At 41.6% G+C, this 12,400-nt stretch overlaps 1 long non-coding RNA gene across 1 annotated transcript in view; it reads left to right on the plus strand.

Annotated features, from left to right (window-relative positions):
• Positions 1 to 11,106, plus strand: part of LOC106725653 — a 35,919-nt gene extending 24,813 nt beyond the window's left edge. Inside the window, exons 2-3 of the long non-coding RNA XR_001361574.1 lie at positions 10,746 to 10,909; positions 11,035 to 11,106. This is a non-coding gene — a long non-coding RNA (uncharacterized LOC106725653). The remainder of the gene's footprint in view (positions 1 to 10,745; positions 10,910 to 11,034) is intronic.
• The last annotated feature ends 1,294 nt before the right edge of the window (positions 11,107 to 12,400 follow it).

A 12,400-nucleotide genomic window follows, 5' to 3' on the forward strand; every position in this document is an offset into this window, starting at 1 on the left:
TAGGCACTGGGCTAAATTCTTGACATGTATTATCTCATGTCATCCTATGGCACTCTATGGGGAAACTCGGGCTCAGAGAGGGTAAACCACATGCCACGGGCACACAGCTGCAAAGCAGAGGAGAAGAGATTCCAACCAGATACGGGCTGACCTGAATCTCAGTTCCCAGTCTCTTAGCCCGCAGCCAGAAATGGATTCCTGGGCAACGCTCAACAGATCCACCTGAAGAAGGAATGGCACGAAGTTTGCCTTGTTAAAGAAAAATACCAATGTAGACTGCTAGGAATTTACAGACTAAAACTATTGAATAGAGACCAGGTGCTTCTTCATGAAAAATCATACAACTTCCTATCCTGGGTTCTTTATAAATAAGGCCAACACTCATTACTTACCTCCCTCCCAAAGGTTCCTTTATGAAATGATTCTAGTGATCTTGACAAGAGGTTGTATTTGTAGACATAGATTTTCTGTTTCCCAAACATTGAAAAACTGTCAGTTCCTGTTTGACATGGGTTACAATGATTTATTTCTCTCAATTGTTTATAGAAATATGATGAGAGTTTTTAACCATGCTGTTTATCAGGAGGTGAGAGCACAGCCCTTTGTGTTCACAGTATGGGCATCTCTGCCATTTCAGCCTGGAGGAGTACTGGTTCGATTGCCACTTTGACTCAGTTGCCTTGGTGGAAGGCAGCTGGCCAGTCTCCTGATAGCTACAATGTACGTCTGCAAGGACCAAAAAAGCCCAAAGTATCTGCCTCAAGTGATAAGAGGTCTATTCTGCACCCTGCAAAGTAACACAGAAAAGAGTGGAAGTGATTGCCTGCTATTTGTACAACTCACTCCCACCCCTTGTCCTCTATTCAGTAGAAAAATAAGGAACAGAAATCACAGACCAACGAAGTCACAGATCAAGGCTCCACAGTGAAAGCATATCTGTGTGTTCTCTTTTGATTTCTAAAAATTACCTCCTCTCTCACAAATAGCTTAAAACATGGGGAATCCCAATTTCTTCACCTGAAGGACAACATAAAGAGGCCAAACCAAAGCCTGAAAAAATAGTGATGGAGGTGTGTGTGAAAGGAAAATTATTTTCCAGTCTGCGCCTTTGCAAATGTTGGACAAGATGGGATGAAAGTGTGGGTTTTTGAAGCCATTTAGCACTGTGCACCACACACAGTAGGTATTTCATTAATGAATGCCAAAACACACCTATGAAAGGAGAATGCAAAGAGATATAAATAGGACAATAGGACCCAAGTGTGTAAATTCAGGGTGAGAAACAGGAAAGGAAAACAGAAAATGTGTCTCCAGGACACCTTCGATTTGACAGGTTTCTAAACTGCATGAGGGCAAAAGTAAGACCCCACTAACCCCCCATTCTTTCTCCTCCCAATCAGTGCTCGGGTTTCCGTCAGGATAATGACTCCGTTCTCTGGGAATTAATCCAGCCCAGCTATAAAGTGAAGGGCAGGCAGTTAGAATGATGGAGAAGCAGCTAGCCCAGAAAACAAAAACCATTTTCTATTATGAATTCCACTGAGAAATCACTCTCATCCCACTAGGTCTGTGGATATTGGCCCAGTCTCTTGCTCCCCCAGGAATAGTTTTAAATGAAATCAGGAGAGAAGAAAAGGAGGCATTTACCATTGCGCATCAGGACATATTTACGCAGCAGCAACATTGCACATTTTACCCGATTAAAGCACATTAGACAACGTTTTCTTGGTGCCCCCACCACGTAGGTAGTAATTATCTCACATCTGCATATCGTGCAATTTTCTTTTCCCAAAAATCCATGTTCAGAGTCTCCCTATGCCCCCACTACGGCCACAGTTCAACAACTTAGATGTTTCAAATTGCTCTATGAGCTACACAACTCTTTTAAGTTTTCTGCTTTCCAGTTTCAAGCATTGATATCTCAGATTTAACAGTAACTCTGCACCCATAGGACACTTGCCCTCCATTTAGGGAAAAACATTTTTCTGCATAGTTTAGGCCCAACTTGAACACACATCAGAATCACCTGGAAGGCTTGTTAAAGCACAGCTTGCTGGCCCCACCTTAGAGTTTCTGATTCAGTAGGTCTGGGATGAGGAGCCAGATTTTGCTTGTGCAACAACTTCCCTGGTGATAGTGATGCTGATGGTCTGGGGACCTCACTTCATGGACCACTAGTTTGGGGCGCTAGCAGGTAGGGATGGGACTGTAGAGGGATTTCACAGGTGGCATTTGGCGGGGAGAGGCCCTGTTTGCTGGAGCACCAGGAGAACTTCCATCCAACCCACATTTAACTCGCTTTCCTCCAATAGTTCTGTTGTTCCCTGTCCATCTATTTTCTTGCAGCCATGCTTCCAAGAGGGAGTTCCTGTAGCTCTCAAGCTACAAATGGGCCTCCCACCGAGTTCGGTCTTAGTGATATCAGATTGCTCTCAAACCCTCTCACTCAGTGCCTCCTATCAAGTTGCAGGCGCTATCAGTATTCTTGCTTCAAAGGGAGATCAACCCTTTCTTTAAGCCCAAGGCCAGAAACCATAGCCAGCTCTACCCAACAGTCCCTCTTCTGCCTCTAGCTCCTTATTCCTTTCCCCAGTGCGGAAGGAGGAATCTCAAACCCGGAACAGAAGTTCGGTCTTAGTGATATCAATGTGATATCAGATTGCTCTCAAACCCTGCCACTCAGTGCCTCCTATCAAGTTGCAGGCGCTCTCAGTATTCTTGCTTCAAAGGGCGATCAACCCTTTCTTTAAGCCCAAGGCCAGAAACCATAGCCAGCTCTACCCAACAGTCCCTCTTCTGCCTCTAGCTCCTTATTCCTTTCCCCAGTGCGGAAGGAGGAATCTCAAACCCGGAACAGGGAACACCAAGAATCCCCCAAATCACAGTCTTCCGCAAGCTCATCCCCAAGCATAATCTGCTCCTGTCCGTCTTCAGTGCGACTGTGGTTTGGGATGGATCCTCTGCCTTCTTTATCCAGTCTTGTGTTGCTGCTCAGGATTTAAGGACAAGCTATTCCTTTAATGGAAACATAAAATGCCCCCAGCAAACTTACTGTTTCTGATGGCTTTGGGGGCGGGTCCATGGTGCTGTGTTGCCTTCTCCTCAGGACTGGATTTTCTTTCGCCTTCTCCTCAGCAATCATGTTCTGCTCTGTCTGAGAGGACTAACACCAACCCAGAAGAAGAAAGGTATTTTCTTTTAAGGAGGGTAGAGTGGTGGTTCAATCTTGAAGGGATGTGAAAATTGGTGGTCGTGCTACCTATAATTCTGTATGAAAATTAATAAGATGATTTTAGATACAAGGAAAATATATATATTTTTTCCTTAAGTAAAATAGCTTTGCTGAACTAGGAAGATGGAGGGTGGGATGGGTGGAGCAAGTTAGTATGTTTCCCTCTAATATAGTGGTTCTCAACCTTGGCTGCACATTAGAATCACCTGGGAATCTTTTTGAAATCCTTATTTCTGGGCCTCATCCTCCGGAAATTCTGTTTCTTTGTTATAGGGTGAGGCCACAACATTAGTAACAAAGAAACAGAATTTCCGGAAGATGAGGCCCAGAAATCAGGATTTTAAAAAGATTCCCAGGTGATTCTAATAATGTGCAGCCAAGGTTGAGAACCACTGCTCTAATACCTGGTGGTTTGAAAATTAAGGATGTAACTGAAAGCAGGTGTATGATTGGGCTAGGGCTGTCTTGGCAGGTGATAGCCCTTGGGATAAAGAAGTGGCCCAACCCCCTTTCTTATTTCTCTCACTCCATTGCCTGGGTGGAAAGTTAAGTGGCCAGAGAGCTCGGTACTGCAGATGATTCTCAAATACTTGTCTTGGGTTCTGGTGAAAAAGCCCAGGTTGGGGGTGTTTATCTGGGTAACTCACGCAACTCACTCCCACATCCCATGAAAACCACGCCCCAGGTTGGGGGTGAGGGTGGGAGAGTCTGCTAGAGGTAGCAGCTGAAGTTATCTGAACAATGATAATGTGCATACAATGTGGGTAGACAGATAGCTTGTCACAGTGAGATTTACAAAGTCATGTTCCTCCATATTATTATCCCTGAATTTTTAAAATACCAAATGTAACTCTGTACATCGAAAGCATACATCTTCCCTCAGTTGGATCACCAAAGAGCATCAATGTTGGTGTAACTCAGACTACACATAGGTACAATAACCTGTGTAATCATTACCAGAAGGAATGTTTGTCTTTACTGGTAACATCTTAGGTGTCAAAGTCAGATGTACATGGGGTTGTTTGTTTGTTTGTCTGTCTGTTTTTGCAAGACTGGTTAAGTGTTCTTTAGAGCCTTGCTAATCGTGTGGTCCACAGACCAGCATCATAGCATCACCTGATCCTGGGCACTAATCGTGTGGTCCACAGACCAGCATCATAGCATCACCTGATCCTGGGCACTCATTAGGAATGGAGAATGTCAGGCCCCACCCTAGATCTCCTGAATCAGAATTTGCATTTTGACAAGATCTCCAGGTGATTTACTAGTATATGCACATGAAAGTTTGAGAGCTACAGCCTAGGAATGAATTCAGGAGTCAACACACTCTCACTGTACCCCTCATATAACTTGACCTTACCACTTACCTCTACAAGAGTGGCTGTTTCTTGTCTGTAGCCCCTTGGCTGGGACATTCTTCATTACCCTCTTCAGGGCAGTGACTGTGTCTTGTCTATTGCTACATCATGTCTCACAGGTGCTCAATAGATTTTTAATGAATGAATGATTATACATGTACTGTAGCATTTGAGTATGCACTACCTTGAGTTTTCCCAGATCTTGTTGGCCTCTGAGTCCAGACATCTAATAACAGTAACAGGCCAAATTGCACTGATTTATGTCTTCATTTGTCCATGTAGGACCTCCTGCTGCTACAAACTGCCACCCAAGTATTTCTGAGAGCTTTTGGATGTATCTCTTGTATAGTTTCAAGTAAATCCTGGCTGGCTGCCTGGTAGTGTCCACTGTTCCCTGTACCTGTTCTGGTCCCCTGACCCTGTCCATCTGTCACTGCTGTTGTCACCTGGTATGTCACTGTGTTCCCACAAGTGATGCTTTGAAGTTCTTGAGGCCCAAAGCATCTTACAGGATCATTCTTCATTTAAATCACTGCTCTCTGTTCCTTTACATTTTGGTCAAGAGCTGCCCTCCCAGGTGCACTATTTGTACATTCTTGGGAGGCTCTTGAACTGCCACTCCCAGGACCCCCTTTCAGTTGTCCCCTGCCCTTCTGTCTTCGTACAATTCAGAGCCCTTACTGTGGGTTCCTTACCTCGCCAACTGCCCTTCTGGGTAGGCCCCTTTGACAATGACCCCAGGACAATATTCCTGCGTCAGGTTCCACGCCTGGGTCTTGGAATTAAATACCTTTGATCTTCTTTACAATGTCTTTAATAAGTCATATGTGAGTAAAAGGTTCAACAGGGTTGTAAAACATGTTTGGGGTTAAAGCCTTTGAAACTTTTTGTATGATTCTGGTACAGTGCTGCTCGATCTTTCATGTGCATATAAATCACTTGCATTTCTGACAAGTTCAGGGTGATGTTGATGTTCCATGCACCCCACTTGGATTAGCAAGAGTCCAGCACCTGTTTGGAATGCAAAAATCAACACTACTCTAAGCCTCAAAGAGAAACTTCAATTTTTAATGTGCTGATACATGAGTTTCCCCTACAACATTCATCATAGTTTGCTAGTTTTCTATTCATTTGTTTATTCTTTTTTTTTGTCTTCTCCACTAAGGCATAGCTCTGTGAGGACAGGAAGCACATCTATCTTGGTTATCATTTTATTTCTAACGCACAGATAGCACAGATAGTATTTGAAAGCTGGGGCACAGAAGAACGAGTAGTGCCTGACTTTGCAGAACAAGTGAGCTGAAGTCTAAAGCAGCAGCATGGAAAGCTGAGAAGAAACCAAATTTACCCTGCAGATTTCCCCAATGGCTCAGGAATTGGCAGACTAAGTAACTCTGGAAGTGAGGGGTGGGGGTAGGGGGGTGGAAACAGGAAGGTTGGTTGAAAATCTTGAAGAAGCATTTGGACCACATCCCTCCCCATTCCATTAAGGAGGGGACTGAAATTTCCTCGCACAATGAGATCGGAGTTTATCTTTGCTCCTGCTGCTTTGGTTCTTTGGGTTTGTGCTTTCCCCCATTTTTTAAATGAATTGATTGCTATTTGAGAGCACACAAGATGAAGACCATTCCTCCCTGTGTGTGGCTGCCTCCTTTTTCATTTTTTACGTTTCAGCTTAAATACCTCCTTAGAAAAGGTTACTGTACTATTCTATCTAGAATTGGTTCCCCCCCCCCCCCCCACCACCGACTTTTTTCTCACTAGCTGAGTCCTCTCTGGTGTAACTGATTTATTGAACACAGGGAACTCATAGGACAATATAAAAAGAAGCATTATTTTTTTTTACCGCTACTATTTCTTTAAGTGTGACCTGTGAAGTGTGTGTGTGTGTGTGTGTGTGTGTGTGTGTGTGTGTCCCCGTCCTGTGTACCTTCCTCTATACAGAAGTAAACTCTTAGGCAGTTCCCATGACATTTATAGTTGTTCAAAGGACTTAGAAAATTCCACAGTAACTTTCAGTCATAAACACAGTCTCAATGAAATATTGCCTAGCTTCAGGAAATAAAAGTGTTCATCCTGCATACCCATCCGTTTTCTCCCTTCCCTCCCGCTGACACTTGCTAGCCGACCACTTGCAGGAGAAGAGTGAGGAGCGCTCCTCTTGCTCGCCTTCCCAGTCTATCATTCCTCCTCCTCCTCCTCCCTAGCTTGCTACCCAGAGATTTCTAAATCTGTTATGGCAAAGGCAGGGGTGGGAGGAGAGGGAATGAGGATAGAAAGCTCTTACTTGGCTGGTGCTGCTGTAAGATGGTCTCATTCTCTCTGGGCTTGACAGTTTAGAGCTTCCTCTTCCCCTGAAGGTTCTTCATTCATGGAAGCCTTGAGTGCCTGGCTTAAAGTTATCCTCTCACCTGAGGCCTCCCACCACCCTGCAATGCACTTACACCAGCGGTTTTCAACCTGTGGGTCGAGACCCCTTTGGCAGTCGAACGACCCTTTCACAGGGGTCGCCTAAGACCATCCTGCATATCAGATATTTACATTACGATTCATAACAGTAGCAACATTACAGTTATGAAGTAGCAACGTAAGTAATTTTATGGTTGGGTCACAACATGAGGAACTGTATTTAAAGGGCCAGAAGGTTGAGACCCACTGACTTAAACTCTATCAGTGTTTTGGCTTCTGGGGTTTCTGACTTGCTTAACAAGACTTCCCTAGCCTTAAAGTCATAAGAATATTTCTATATATTTTCTAATGTGCTTTATTTGTTACATTTAGATATTTAATACCATTTCAATGTTATTTTTATGTATGGTATGTGGTAGACATCTACTCTATTTTCTCACAAATGGAAAGGTGATTTTCATAACCCCATTTATTTTTTTCTCCATGGAATTATAATTCTACATTTATCATACAACCAGTTCTAGTATATACTTGTTTGTTAGTTTGCTAGGGCTGCCATAACAAAGTATCACAGACTGGGTGTCTTAACAACAGAAATTTATTTTCTCACAGTTCTGGGGGCTGGAAGTCCAGGACCAAGGTGTCAACAGGGTTGATTTATTTTGAGGCCTCTCTCTTTGGCTGGTAGATGGCCATCTTCTCCCTGTATCTTGTTGTGGCCTTTCCCATGTGATCTTTTATAAGGATACCAGTCATGTTGGATTAGGGCCTATCCTATGATTTCATTATAGCTTAACTACCTATTTAAAGCCCTTATCTCTAAATACATTCTGAGGGGTGGGGTTAGGACTTCCACATATGAACTGGAGGGGGGGAGGGAGCACAATGTAGGCCATAGAAAACGTAGATCTGTTTTAAGAATTTTTCCATTCCAGTGTTATCATCACAGCTACAAACATATAGAGTACTTGGAAGACAATCTACTATTTAGAAATTAACTTTCTTTTTTTAAATTTTTATCTTTATTGTTGAAAGTATTACAGATGTCCTCACTTCCTTACATTGATCCCCCTTACCCCGCCACCATCCCCACCAAGACCTTCACTGCACTATTGTCTGTGTCCATGGGTTATGCATATAAGTTCTTTGGTTAATCTCTTCCTGCCCATCCACCCCTTTCCCTCTGAGACTCATCTGTAGTTCAGGTGTTAGATTCTTTGTAAAACTTTTTCCAATCTCTTCTTTTTCCCAGAAACAGATATCTCCCATTGTATTTTATTTGAACCTCCATTATAACAATATTCCCTTTATAAAGATCAACTTCTAGCTTCAATTTAGATCACAAGCCCATAGGGCTCAAATAATTAATGTTTTTAAAATGTTAATTATTCATATTTGACATTATTAACAGCAGTCTGATAATGACTTATGATGCATCAAACACTGTTCTGTGAGTTTCACTTGCAGTATCTTCTAAGTACCTTGTAAAGTAGGAATAAGGCTCAAAAAAATTAAGTTACCCGCCTGAGGACACATAGCATGTAAGTTGGTTACTTATAATTTCAACCCAGTTCTATTTAACTCCAAATCCCAAACTCTTAAGGAAAGTACTGCCTCTATAGCTATTTTATACCTCCCTCCATCTCTAAGCAGAAGGCCTGGTGCACAGTAGGCACCTAGTATATGTGCTTATAAAAGGAACTAAGCTGAAGAGCATGCCAGTCAACACTTATGTTGTCATCTTTTCTATTTAAAGTCCTGTGACAAGTGAGCTATTTTAGGTCTGGATTACGGTGGTTGAAGTAACAGATATGTGATCAGGGCCCTCCCCATCCCCATAGTACATGGGGCCTGTGCTTCCAAATGATGACTGTCACCTTTTCCTTCTGATGCACTCCCAGTCTTTAATGTAACTCTTGGGCTCAAACCAGTTCCATTACAGCTATTTACTTGATGCTACCATTTCTCAGTGTGGCAATTTAATGCCATAAAATTGTTTATTTAAAGATCATAAATAAAACAACTTTGTGAAAGAGAGTAGCACATAGTCAACTAATGCTACTTATAACAGTTATCACTGGAGAATTTATGCAGTGGTTCACCTATGAGCAGTGTACTGTATAACAATGTATATGATTTGGTGGCTTAGTCAGCTTGGATACTATAACAAAATATCATAAACTAGGTGGCTTAAAGGACAGAAATTTATTTTCTCACAGTTTTGGAGGTTGGGAAATCCAAGATCAAGGAGCCAGAAAAATTGGTTTCTGGTAAGGACTCCCTACCTGGCGTGTAGACAGCCAATTTCTCACCATGTCCTCATATGGCCTTTCCCTGGTGGATACACACAAAGACAGAAAGAGGAGAGAGAGATTGAGAGTGCTCTGATGTCTCTTCTTAAAAGGACACTAATCCTACTGGATTAGGGCCCTACTCTTAAGACTTCATTGAGCCTTAATACTTTCTTAGAGGCCCCTTCTTGTGGTTATGGCTTCAGCGTATGAATTTGGAGGAGGAGAAGGGACATAAACATTCAATTCAGCCTGTAACAATGGGTCAAGTTGACTTAGGATGGAAATAGAGAGTAGACATGTGAACATCTTAGCACATTTTGAGGCTCAATAAGTGTAACTAGAACAATACTTCTTTGCACCTAAATTGTTTTGTCTTTCATATATGTGAGAATTCACATCTCTATAAAATTTTGAAAAACATTGTCTACTCAGAATTTATTTATAAATGCTTGAGTTTCCTAGATGAAAGATCTCTGTTATTTAATGGTGTAAAAAACTTCATTAAAATGAATAAAATGTAATTCTCATCCTAATCCACAGTTGCTTTATTTAAAAGTTTTATTTATTTTTAAGTTACTTCCTTGGACTATACCTTCCTTCCTTAACTTTAGTGTTCTCTTTCCTTCCTTAATATTAGTGTTCAGACAGATATAACTCTATGTCCCCAGAGGCTTTTGTTTATAGTTATAAAATTTTTATTGCTACAGATTTTCCTTTAGCTCTTCATGATTTTTCTTGCTTCAAGGTCCTGTCTAGATCTGACATCCTATGATTCTGAGATGCACCATGATGGAAGCAATGTTTTAAACTCTAGGTTTGTCAAGCTCAAAAAGCTTATAAGGTCGAAGAGGCAGGAATGGCAACAGAAGTACTGTTATTGCTACTGTTCTGTAGAATTGTAAAAGTCGCTCAAAATGACAGCATGGGTTGAGTCCTCTTACTTCATGTAGCTGTAAATTGATAAACAAGTGGTTTTCTAAGACCATGTCAAGGTTTTTCTCTTTTCTAAGAATTTCCCTTCAAAGTTTCTTTGATGGCTTTCTACCAGGTGTATCTTAAAACTGACTTTTCCTCCCCTTAACAGCAGATGCTCAACTCTCAGCTTCCAGCTACATTGTTTCTTACAATTGTATCCTTATTAGGAGCGTAACTCTTTTTGTTTTCCAAAGAGGCAGCCTCATAACCGGTCCCTTCAGCTTAACATTGCCAGAGCTGCTCAATTCCCTTCTGTGACTGGGTTTCTTGCTATTGGTGGAGGTGACTATAGTAAGGACTACCATTTGAAATTTAATATGTATCTAACTGGCTATAACATTTGAGTGAAGAATTTCATTTTACTAGCTTTAAACATGTAAGAGATAAAGAACACATTTAGAAACAATTTTACAGGACAACAGCTTTTCAGAATTTTCCTATCTTAGATTCTCTCTCCCTCTCTATTCCCAAATGCAGAGTTCACCTTGTCTCTAGAAGAAGAGAGGTTGCTGGTGACAAAAGTCATGATCTGTCTTCCCTTCTGAAAACACAGCCAGCTCCACGAGATCACCAAGCACGTTTTAACACATTCATGCCTCGGAACCACAATTCCTGATTAGAGCCACAACAAGAAGAAGAAGGTACCTATCCCATTCCCCCCTCCAGGCAGTGTGCCAGCTATTAATTGTCTCTCAACTCCATCCACATTATTCTATGCTCCACTTAGTGATGCTGGGATTCTATAAACCACTCTTCTTCCTCTTAGGCAGCTGCTCCCCATGAGGCTTTGCCAAAGGAGAGTGAATGCAAGTTTGAAGGAATAAAAAGGGATTTGCTCCTTTCGGTTTTGCTTCCTGTTCTTGAGGGTCACACTAGCAATGCTTCTTAGCAGCAGTTTATTTCTAAAAGAGAATCTGAATCTAGCTTGTACTTTTCCCAACACTCTCACACTGGTCTCACTGCCCCTCCCAGAGGTATCAGCACAGCCAGGCAGTGCCCCCTCCTCAAAGGTCTGAATCCCAGCCCTGGGACCCTGCTCTGAGTCTAGAGACCAGAGCACTTGCTGGCTAGTGCCACTCCTCAAAGATCTGGGTCCTAGGTCCTTTCCCCACTTTGCTCTCAGAATGTTTGGTGGGGCCAGACTTCTTGCATTTGCATGCATGGAATTAAAATTCAGGTCATTGTATTTGTATATTAAAGGTAAGAACATCACAAGAAGGCTGGGGAACTGGGGGACATAATTCAGATTATGTGTTGATTACTCCCAAACCTATATCTGTATGCCAGACATCTTTCCTAGGTTTAAATGGAGAGCCTATATGTACCTCAAACAGAATGTCTAAAATTAAATCATATTCCCCCTTTGCTCAATGAATTTTGACACTATCTACCAGTTCCCTGAAAGAACTATTTTTTTTAACCTTCACAAACAGTCTCCAAGTACTGTCAATTTATTTCCTAAACATCTCCTATTTTTCATCTCTACTTTACAACCCTATTTCAGATTCACTGAACTCACTGGATTACTGTGAAACCCTCCTAACTTGTTTTTTTTTTCTTCCAGGCTCTTTCACTTTTAATCAATTCTTGCTAGAATGTGTATAGCTTTAAAAAAGATAATAAAACATTACAATTTCCAGAACACAGTTCCAGATCTGTCCGGTGACTCTGAAACACTTTTCTACCACTCCAAGTGATTTAAGGCTCTTATTTTTATCACTAGTTATGAGCAACTAGATGATGTATCTTGGTGGTGTTTACTTCATGTTTCCTGTGCAATTTCATTCTCTTGGATCTTGAGTTTATAGTTTCCATAGTTTGGACATTTCCTCTGCCCCCCACAGCCCCCACTTTCAGAGACTTCAATAATATGTACATTTGGCTACTTAAAGTTGTCCCTCAACCCATCGATTCACTTTTTTTTCTATTCTTTTTTCTTCCTGTGTTTTACTTTGTATACCTTCTATTGCTATGTCTTCAATTCACTACTCTTTTCTTTTTCCGTGGCTAATCTGTCATTAATCCCATCCAGTGTATTTTTCATCTCAGTTATTATAGTTTTTCTCTCTAGGGGTTCTACTTAGATCTTTTATTATGTTTTTTATATTTTCCATGTCTCTACTTAACATTTT

The sequence above is a fragment of the Myotis brandtii genome, unplaced genomic scaffold, assembly GCF_000412655.1.
Source record: "Myotis brandtii unplaced genomic scaffold, ASM41265v1 scaffold18, whole genome shotgun sequence".
Taxonomy (NCBI): Eukaryota; Metazoa; Chordata; class Mammalia; order Chiroptera; family Vespertilionidae; genus Myotis; species Myotis brandtii.